Source organism: Dicentrarchus labrax, unplaced genomic scaffold, assembly GCF_905237075.1.
Source record: "Dicentrarchus labrax unplaced genomic scaffold, dlabrax2021, whole genome shotgun sequence".
NCBI lineage: Eukaryota > Metazoa > Chordata > Actinopteri > Moronidae > Dicentrarchus > Dicentrarchus labrax.
This window is the reverse complement of record NW_026136721.1, coordinates 1705571-1716194: the sequence shown is the minus strand read 5'-3', so window position 1 is coordinate 1716194 and position 10624 is coordinate 1705571.

Here is a 10624-nt window from a genome sequence, read left to right as displayed (position 1 = left end):
CCAGGACTTTTATTGTGAAGAATTGTGTGTCTGTCTGTCTGTCTGTCTGTCTGTGTGTGTATCAATAAACTCAATTGGTCCCTAAACTCCAACAGTGAGATCAATAAGGTTAAATACTGTGTGTGTAATAACAGTCGAAATGAGTCAGCCCCAAATAATTAACTTCACACACACACAAACACACACTGTAATAATGTATTTTATAATATTGACTCTGTATGGAGGACATGAAGTGCCAGAATTATACATAAATAAATGACTTCCATTCAGTGCACCACAATAATAAAATATTAATGCTTAATTATTAATTAGTTCCTGTTTAATTTGGCATTTTATTAGTTCATTGATTAATAAGTAATTTTACTTTGAATGATTCAATTCAATTCAATTCAATTTTATTTGTATAGCGCCAATTCATAACAGAAGTTATCTCAGGACACTTTTCAAATAGAGCAGGTCTAGACCGAACTCTTTATAACATTAATTACAGAGACCCAACAGTACCACCATGAGCAAGACCTTGGAGACAGGGGCAAGGAAACACTGCCTGTTAAAAGGCAGAAACCTAGGACAGATCCTCCGGCTCTAGGTGGGTGGTCGTCTGTCTCGACCAGTTGGGGTGAGAGAGAGAGAGAGACAGACAGACAGACAGACAGGTGCACAGCAACAACAGTATTGGCAATGGCAGTCAAGCAGGACCATGGCAGGAGGCTCCACCAGGATCCATGAGAACCTGCGAGACGAGAAAGCACAAGAACTCCGGGGAAGAAGTGAAGTTAGTAACATGCATTAATGGAACATGAATGAGTGCAGAAAGAGAGAGGAAGAGAGGAGCTCAGTGCACCATGGGAAATCCCCCGATAGTCTAGGCCTATAGCAGCATAACTAAGGGATGGTTCAGGACTCACCTGATCCAGCCCTAACTATAAGCTTTATCAAAGAGGAATGTCTTAAGCCTACTCTTGAATGTGGAGAGGGTGTCTGCCTCCAGAACCACAATGATGAGTTGTGGAAATTGTTTCATACTTATGATGATTTAACAGATTGTTTACTTTAACACATCCTGAACTTTGACATTCACTGTAAAAAAACAAAAGATAAATAACTGTCAATATTCCAGCAGCCAAAAAATACAGTAAACAGAAAATAACTAATACAGTAATTTTATTATTTCTTTCACTTTAATTTGACCTTTTTTTCAGTTGAATTTGTATTTGTTCTCTAACTCTGTGGATTATAAATTATTAAATTATCCTAAATTTAACTTTACTGACTTATTGTGAATAATCCCTTCTGTTGAATGTTTTTAATGTAAATCATTTTCATTATCTGAAATATAAAGCAAATCTAATAAAATGAAATAGCTTTAAATACATTTTGACCAATGACTCAGAACAATATAATAATAATAATAATAATAATAATAATAATAATAATAATAATAATAGTAATAATTAATATTAATTGTTCCGGCAGTCAATGAAGCCACAAACAAACATTTTATTTAGAAAAGTGTCCAAAGTCTTGGTTGCACAAACACTCACATCAATATGAGGACTTTAATTTAAAGACCCTCAGATAAGGACAGTGTCCCATCTGGAAGTCTCTCTCTCTCTCTCTCTCTCTCTCTCTCTCTCTCTCTCATTAAAAGGTGCTATACCTTAACCTCCAGAGTGTCTACTGTACACCCACTTAAAGTACCTGCACAGAAAACAGGATAAGCCACAGGACCAGGAACAGGAAGACAGGGTGGAGTGGGTCGTCACCCCCATCAGAAGGGGTCCGACAGGATCTCCGTCAACACAACAAACAATAACATAAAAAATAAATAAAATAGCACAACTTACGTCCTGTAAACTTCCAGTCCCAAAGCCACTCCCCAGCAAGCACTCTACCTGTAGGGAACTTAAGGGAATGCAGAGGAAGAGGAATCACAGGAGATAAACTACTTTCTATCCACTACTCCAAAACTGGAGCTCGCGACATCCGCAACTACATTATCACAGCCTCTAACGTGTCCAGTGTCTAGATCATGAGACTTGCAGGAACAGTGACCACCTAATCAGTCTCTGGTTAGGGTGTGCAAAAAGGTGAGTGGGTTGGGGTCTGTGTAGACCACCACTGGTGTCACCCCAGACCCCACATAGACTGCAAAATGCTGAAGGGCCCAGATTAACGCAAGGGCCTTCTCAATCACAGAGTAGTTTAACTGATACGGGTTAGTACTGCCCTGTCCACTCCCTGCTCCTACATGGCTCGCAGCTACCTGGAAGACAAAGGGAGGGGTCGTCACACACTGTATGCCTCAAAGCTTCCCATGTTGTTCTAATGTTATGAAATCACTAATCAAAGGCATCATTGCTATTGATCAATGCAGCCCGATGGATGTACGGGCTATAAGGAGGTTGCATACAAAGATTTTAGTGAAGGCACAAACTGAACACACCTTCTATTGTTTCTGGTTCCACCACACTGAACTTCTTTCTATCGTATTTCTTCTGTTTCCAGGCAGTCGACAGTGGACCAAGGAAGTACCTTGTAACAAATGGGTTGTAGTTTTTTGGGTGGCACAGAAACAGCTCTTCAGGTAGTTCATTCACAGCTGCACTCAGCACCAGAAAGGCATTTTATAACTTTTATAGACACATTTTAGTTCAATAACCTTTATCAATCCTTTAATTCTTCATCAGAAAACTCTTCATCATGTAAGTGGTCAGTAGTGTCACCATTAAATCCTTGATTGGGGGTTATTGAACTGCAAACACACAACTGACAGACGGACATTAGACATTATTAGACGAGGATATTTTATTAATATTTCCATATAAATAACGAGAAGAAGCTCGTAACGGATGTTTTACACATTACAACGTATGAATGACTAAAACGAACATATGTCAGAGAATGAACATGTGTTTGATATGTGTGAATAAGATAAAGGACACAATGTGTAAAAAAAACAAATTAGTTTCTCTCTGTAATGTTATTAAATGACTTTTATCTGAACAGTGTTTCTTTCATATCCACTGTGTGTGTGTGTGTGTGTGTGTGTGTGTGTGTGTGTGTGTGTGTGTGTGTGTGTGTGTGTGTGTGTGTGATTGCAGCAGCAGACAGTTAATGAGACATCATGCAGTCTGAGCGGCTGCCGGCTGATTGGTCGGTTGGATTCAATCTGCCTCATAAATCCACATTTAGAAATTTGGAGAAACTTTATTGATCTGCAGCTCATTGACAAAACATTGCATGATTGACAGATTACTGCAGTGTGTGTGTGTGTGTGTGTGTGTGTGCTTTGATCCACATTAAATGTTCTGTATATTTGAGAGTTTCTGTCCAGTTTTCAGTGTATTTTATAGTTATCTTCTAAAATGAGTCTGTGAGTCTGGTGGAGAGTGATAGTGATATTGAACAAACAACAACTACTGTTAGTGGAACAAACAACAACTGCTGTTAGTGGAACAAACAACTACTACTGTTAGTGGAACAAACAACAACTGCTGTTAGTGGAACAAACAACAACTACTGTTAGTGGAACAAACAACAACTGCTGTTAGTGGAACAAACAACAACTGCTGTTAGTGGAACAAATGACTACTGTTAGTGGAACAAACAACAACTGCTGTTAGTGGAACAAACAACGACTACTGTTAGTGGAACAAACAACAACTGCTGTTAGTGGAACAAACAACAACTGCTGTTAGTGGAACAAACGACTACTGTTAGTGGAACAAACAACAACTGCTGTTAGTGGAACAAACAACGACTACTGTTAGTGGAACAAACAACAACTGCTGTTAGTGGAACAAACAACGACTGCTGTTAGTGGAACAAACAACGACTACTGTTAGTGGAACAAACAACAGCTACTGTTAGTGGAACAAACAACAACTACTGTTAGTGGAACAAACAACAACTGCTGTTAGTGGAACAAACGACTACTGTTAGTGGAACAAACAACAACTACTGTGAGTGGAACAAACAACAACTACTGTTAGTGGAACAAACAACAACTACTGTCAGTGGAACAAACAACTACTACTGTTAGTGGAACAAACAACGACTACTGTTAGTGGAAAAACAACAACTGCTGTTAGTGGAACAAACGACTACTGTTAGTGGAACAAACAACAACTGCTGTTAGTGGAACAAACGACTACTGTTAGTGGAACAAACAACAACTGCTGTTAGTGGAACAAACAACGACTACTGTTAGTGGAACAAACAACTACTACTGTTAGTGGAACAAACAACGACTACTGTTAGTGGAACAAACAACGACTACTGTTAGTGGAACAAACAACGACTACTGTTAGTGGAACAAACAACAACTACTGTTAGTGGAACAAACAACTACTACTGTTAGTGGAACAAACAACGACTACTGTTAGTGGAACAAACAACGACTACTGTTAGTGGAACAAACAACAACTGCTGTTAGTGGAACAAACAACGACTGCTGTTAGTGGAACAAACAACGACTACTGTTAGTGGAACAAACAACAGCTACTGTTAGTGGAACAAACAACAACTACTGTTAGTGGAACAAACAACGACTACTGTTAGTGGAACAAACAACGACTACTGTTAGTGGAACAAACAACGACTACTGTTAGTGGAACAAACAACAACAACTACTGTTAGTGGAACAAACAACAACTGCTGTTAGTGGAACAAACAACAACTACTGTTAGTGGAACAAACAACGACTACTGTTAGTGGAACAAACAACGACTACTGTTAGTGGAACAAACAACGACTACTGTTAGTGGAACAAACAACAACAACTACTGTTAGTGGAACAAACAACAACTGCTGTTAGTGGAACAAACAACAACTGCTGTTAGTGGAACAAACAACAACTACTGTTAGTGGAACAAACAACAACTGCTGTTAGTGGAACAAACAACAACTACTGTTAGTTACTACTGTTAAAGTAGAACGGGAGTCAGAGCCTTCAGTTACCAAGCTCCTCTCCTGTGGAACCAGCTTCCAGTTGTGGTTCTGGAGGCAGACACCCTCTCCACATTCAAGAGTAGGCTTAAGACATTCCTCTTTGATAAAGCTTATAGTTAGGGCTGGATCAGGTGAGTCCTGAACCATCCCTTAGTTATGCTGCTATAGGCCTAGACTATCGGGGGATTTCCCATGGTGCACTGAGCTCCTCTCTTCCTCTCTCTTTCTGCACTCATTCATGTCCCATTAATGCATGTTACTAACTTCACTTCTTCCCCGGAGTTCTTGTGCTTTCTCGTCTCGCAGGTTCTTGTCGATCCTGGTGGAGCCTCCTGCCATGGTCCTGCTAGATTGCCATTGCCAATACTGTTGTTGCTGAGGGCTTGGAGCCAGAGGGGCGTAAGTGGCTTTTGACAAACTTTACAGGAGAGACGAAACAAAATTTTGACCACACTTCAATCAACTGTATTATAAACCTTAAACCACAAACACTGCAACCACAGGCATACTTACATGAATGAGTATTTAAGTAATAAACCTATGGCTATTAACACAATGAACATGTTCTAAAACATTTTAAAATCAAAAAAATATGGCAAAAACGTCAGATACGCCTTTTTGGCACCAAACATTTCCAAGTCTTCTATGGACATATTGGGCGTATCTGCTGAACAATGCAGAAAATAATTGGTCAAAAGGGGAATTGATTGAATAATTAACACTTGAATAACACTTGAACAAGTAATTCATTTTCATTTAACTCATTCATTAATTTTTTTTTTCTTTTTTTCTCATTTCACTTTTCCATTCTGGGCAGCTGCTGAACAGTACAGACTGTAATAAAAGTCACTGAACTTGCTAAACACACTTCTGATTGGCAATTCATGAGTTATTCAATTTATTTCACTACATTCATTCATTTTTTTCAAATACTGTATACAATAGACAGTTCTCTTTTGTTCCCTTTACTCATTTCACTTTTCTTTTTTGTTCAACCATTTCAATTACTCTGTGAGTCTATTCATTGACCACATCCAAAGAATCAAGACGCGTCTTATTTGCTTTTCTGTTCACTAGTCTGTTTAGTTCTACTCACGACCGAGGTTGTGAAAACAGTCCGACACAAAGGTTCACACACCAAACCAAAATAAAAATTATGAACCTGGAAAGAGGAATAATATGTCTCCTTTAAGCATGTTGTTCTCTAGCCAATGTCTACAGGTCCAGAAATGTTCAAAACAAACGTGCTGCTTAGCCAAAAAGGAGCTCTGTGCATCTGCACTCGATTGCTCTTCCTGAACACCTTGACCCGTCTGTGACCTTAAAAGTGTAATCTAGTGGTTTGAAATTGAGTTGAGATTACCACATTTGAATTTAGAGAGCTGAATCTGAATTTAGAGAGCTGAATTTGAAAGAACATAAAAAGTTGAATTTTTAGTGAGGCTCAAATTCAGTTTCAAACTAATAAATTCAAATTATTCAGATTCCGTATTTCAATGCAAATATTCAAGTTGAGCAATTCACATTCAGTTTCTACTGACACAAAAATCAGCCCATATCACAGCCCCTCCGGGACGTCCTTTGTCTGTCCAACAGCGTGGGAGAAGCAGTGATTGTTAAGGTGGAACTGCTTTATTCAGTGATTGTTAAGGTGGAACTGCTTTATTCAGTGTGTTTAGTGGTTTTAATCAGCGGGTCTGTTTGTGTTGGAGAGGAGGAGACCTCTGTGGATCATTGGGCTCCCGGTAGAAACCTCCTGAACCATGAACACTGAAGGAATCCTAACCGGGAGAAGCTGACTGCAATGACGCCAATGGTGGTGAAGACAACAACTCCCATGATCCAACACTGCTTCTCCATCTCGTCACACTTCCTCTTTTATTATTGTTTGGTGAAAATTACAGACTGTACGTTAAAATACATTTAGATAGATAGATATTAAAGTTCTCCTCTTCCTCTGTGTGTGTGTGTGTGTGTGTGTGTGTGTGTGTGTCTGTGTGTGTGTGTGTGTGTGTGTGTGTGTGTGTGTGTCTGTGTGTGTGTGTGTGTGTGTGTGTGTGTGTGTGTGTGTGTGTCTGTGTGTGTCTGTGTGTCTGTGTGTGTGTGTGTGTGTGTGAGAGAGGTAATCAGCTGTAAGTGGAGTGTGTTTCTGGACGGAGACGATCAGCCGCCTGCAGCCGATCAATGCAGCGATCAATACTGGGAATGGAGGGAGAGATATAACAGGTCATTATCTCTCTGTGTTTGTGCGTGTGTGTGTGTGTGTGTGTGTGTGTGTGTGTGTGTGTGTGTGTGTTTCATTATGTAAAACACAACAGTTTGACTGTCAGCTGAACTCTGAACTTCCTGTCAGACGTTTAAAAGATGACTTTAAGTTTTGGGTTCAAACTGTGGTCGACACACAGACAACACACAGACACACATACACACACACAGACACACACTCTTTGAATGTAGTTTTTAGTTTCCAGTTGTGAAACTGACACCATAACCTCCATCCCTCTAACACCTTTAACATCCAGTGTGATCCATCTTCATCTGATTGTTACACACACACACACACTCTCACACACTCTCTCACACACACACACACACACAGGTTGGGTTTCACAGTCTAAGTGTGTCGGTAAAATGATCTGATAACACTTTCACACACATTCCTGTTCGACCTCGGTGTGTCAGTGCACATTGTTTGTTTTTGTTTGTTGTGTTTGTTTATCTCTTCTGGACCCCGAGCACTTCCGAACCCTACAGAGCCTACAGTCTGTAGATGTAAACGTGGCCCTCCAGAAACTTCTACGCCAGGATCCTTTTTGTGGACTCTCCCAGCTCACTGTGCCTGACTCCACCTGCAGGTGGATCACAGACTTCCTGTCTGACAGGAAACAGCACGTGAAGCTGGGGAAAACCGTCTCTGACTCCCAGACCATCAGCACCGGATCCCCCCAGGGCTGCATTCTTTTTCCTCTGCTCTTCTCCCTGTATACTAACAGCTGCACCTCCAGTCACCAGTCCGTCAGGCTCCTGAAGTTTGCAGATGACACCTCCCTCATTGGGCTCATCTCTGGTGGAGATGAGTCCACCTACAGATGGGAGATTGACCATCTGGTGACCTGGTGCAGCCAGAACAACCTGGAGCTAGACGCTCTAAAAACAGTGGAGATGGTTGTGGACTTTAGGAAGAACCCAGCCCCACCTGCCCCCATCATCCTGTGTGACTCCCCAGTTGACTCTGTGGAGTCCTTCCGCTTCCTGGGTACCATTATCACCCAGGACCTCAAGTGGGAGTGGGTGAGTGGGTGAGTGGGAGGCAACTTCAGGCTGCGGTCCATCAGGACTTCCCGCTGCTGAATTCATGAACCCGGGACTCCTAAACCCACATTGGACTGTCCTTGGTGGTATCTTTTCACATTGCAAACAACCTTTATGTGTCATACTGTGAACTTAAACTGCAGTTACATTGAACACATTCTATCTTTATAGTCTCAGTGTTGGAACGCAGACTCACAAAGATAAACCTCATTCTGATTTGAAATAAAACCAACATGGCGACGGCCAGAATGTCAAACAGGTGCAGCAGGTGTCTGGAAGGTGGTGAGTTCAATGTTTCCGTGCTGCGTTCAGGGACTGTCCTCATGCAGGAAAGCGGTCGATCCAGACTAATGAGCAGCACTGGAAGCAGCTCAGGCTCCTATTGATTCCCGTTTTCCATCAGAGAAATAATAAAGTGTTTGTGTCACATCGCTGCAAATGTCTGCCTCCACAACCATTAACAACATCTGTGACACACAAGGAACGACTGATCCTCAAACACATCACGCTGCTCAGACTGTTTACTGACTGTTTACTGACCCTCAAACACATCACGCTGCTCAGACTGTTTACTGACTGTTTACTGACCCTCAAACACATCACGCTGCTCAGACTGTTTACTGACTGTTTACTGACCCTCAAACACATCACGCTGCTCAGACTGTTTACTGACTGTTTACTGACCCTCAAACACATCACGCTGCTCAGACTGTTTACTGACTGTTTACTGACCCTCAAACACATCACGCTGCTCAGACTGTTTACTGACCCTCAAACACATCACGCTGCTCAGACTGTTTACTGACTGTTTACTGACCCTCAAACACATCACGCTGCTCAGACTGTTTACTGTTTACTGACCCTCAAACACATCACGCTGCTCAGACTGTTTACTGTTTACTGACCCTCAAACACATCACGCTGCTCAGACTGTTTACTGACTGTTTACTAACCCTCAAACACATCACGCTGCTCAGACTGTTTACTGTTTACTGACCCTCAAACACATCACGCTGCTCAGACTGTTTACTGACTATTTACTGACCCTCAAACACATCACGCTGCTCAGACTTTGTATTTAGTTCAAAAGAAAACTGAAGTTAACATTGTTGTCTCATGTTGTCTCATGTTGTCTCATGTTGTTGTCTCATGTTGTCTCATGTTGTCTCATGTTGTCTCATGTTGTTGTCTCATGTTGTCGTCTCATGTTGTTGTCTCATGTTGTTGTCTCATGTTGTCTTATGTTGTTGTCTCATGTTGTCTCATGTTGTTGTCTCATGTTGTTGTCTCATGTTGTCTCATGTTGTTGTCTCATGTTGTTGTCTCATGTTGTCCCATGTTGTTGTCTCATGTTGTCTCATGTTGTTGTCTCATGTTGTTGTCTCATGTTGTCTCATGTTGTTGTCCCATGTTGTTGTCTCATGTTGTCTCATGTTGTCTCATGTTGTTGTCTCATGTTGTTGTCTCATGTTGTCTTATGTTGTTGTCTCATGTTGTTGTCTCATGTTGTCTTATGTTGTTGTCTCATGTTGTCTCATGTTGTTGTCTCATGTTGTCTCATGTTGTCTTATGTTGTTGTCTCATGTTGTTGTCTCATGTTGTTGTCTCATGTTGTCTCATGTTGTTGTCTCATGTTGTCTCATGTTGTTGTCTCATGTTGTTGTCTCATGTTGTCTTATGTTGTTGTCTCATGTTGTCTCATGTTGTTGTCTCATGTTGTTGTCTCATGTTGTCTCATGTTGTTGTCTCATGTTGTCTTATGTTGTTGTCTCATGTTGTCTCATGTTGTTGTCTCATGTTGTCTTATGTTGTTGTCTCATGTTGTCTCATGTTGTTGTCTCATGTTGTCTTATGTTGTCTCGTGTTGTCTCATGTTGTTGTCTCATGTCTTTGACAACCAGGACTCTGCCAGAAGAGCACCAATAGAAACGTCTCATTCTAACTTATTTCCCTAATGAAAACATGTATTATATGTTATATTACAGTAATTGATCCTCCTCAGTATCTTAAGTTGGCTCCTGTATTTTCTTCGTCAACCTCTAGGTGGCGCCGCTGCCGCTTAACAAAGCTGTCTCCAACATCTTGTCTTTAAGACGAGACAAAGACATTAGAGACAGACCAACCCCTGCAGAAAAGACAAACTCTTTTATCTTCAACAGCAAAGATGATGAAGATGAAGATGAAGATGAAGGTGATGGTGATGATGGTGATGGTGATGATGATGAAGGTGAGGATGATGATGAAGGTGATGATGATGATGTCAGCTGCTGGTTTGTCAGGCTGGAGGAGACCAAAAACTGTGACCTCATTTTCTTTGTTTCATCTCTGTGTCCAGTTAGCCTAGCTTAGCACAAAGACT